This window comes from Geospiza fortis, unplaced genomic scaffold (assembly GCF_000277835.1).
Source record: "Geospiza fortis unplaced genomic scaffold, GeoFor_1.0 scaffold118, whole genome shotgun sequence".
Lineage (NCBI taxonomy): Eukaryota > Metazoa > Chordata > Aves > Passeriformes > Thraupidae > Geospiza > Geospiza fortis.
Genome location: NW_005054380.1, coordinates 2,456,286 through 2,457,038, shown reverse-complemented (window position 1 = coordinate 2,457,038; position 753 = coordinate 2,456,286).

The window sequence follows — 753 nt, the reverse complement described above, 5'->3', positions numbered from 1 at the left end:
GTGGCGGCGGGGCCAGTCGCAGACATCTTTTATGAAAAATCCTTTCTTTAGGATTTTTCCTCCTGAGAAGCTGAGAGGCCCCAGGAACAAAATGTAAACGATGGTTATCTGCTGCTGTGGAATGCAACAGGTAGATCTTTGATTAACCCATGTTAGTTGTTTCTAATTAATGGCCAATCACAACCCAGCTGGCTCGGATAGAGAGTCCGAGTCATAACCCTTTGTTATCATTTCTTCTTATTCTATTCTTAGCCGGCCTTCTGATGAAATCCTTTCTTCTATTCTTTTAGTACAGTTTTAATGTAATATATATCATAAAATAATCAATCAAGCCTTCTGAAACATGGAGTCAGATCCTCATCTCTTCCCTCATCCTCGGACCCCTGCGAACACGGTCACGGGGCCGCTCCGTGCGGTGCCTCAGCCCCGCCGCGGGCAGGGGGCGCAGGCGGTGCCGGCCCCGCTCCGCGGTTCGCGCATCCCGAGCTGCTTGCTCTCGTACCCTCCCGTCACCATCGGACACGCAAGAATGCAAGCACACCACTGTTCTCCAGGTGAAGGAAGAAAGAGAGCGTTTATTTTCCTGACTCCAGCTTTTATAGTTTTCCAAAAGTGACAGAAATCACGCCCTGGTGTGGGAAAAAGAGGGCAGGGAGATGCAGGCCACCACTTTTCTGGGGGTGGTGGGGCATGGCTCACTGCTGGCAGGGCTGCTGTGTGTCCATGGAGCATCATTCTGTCATGGATGGAGTC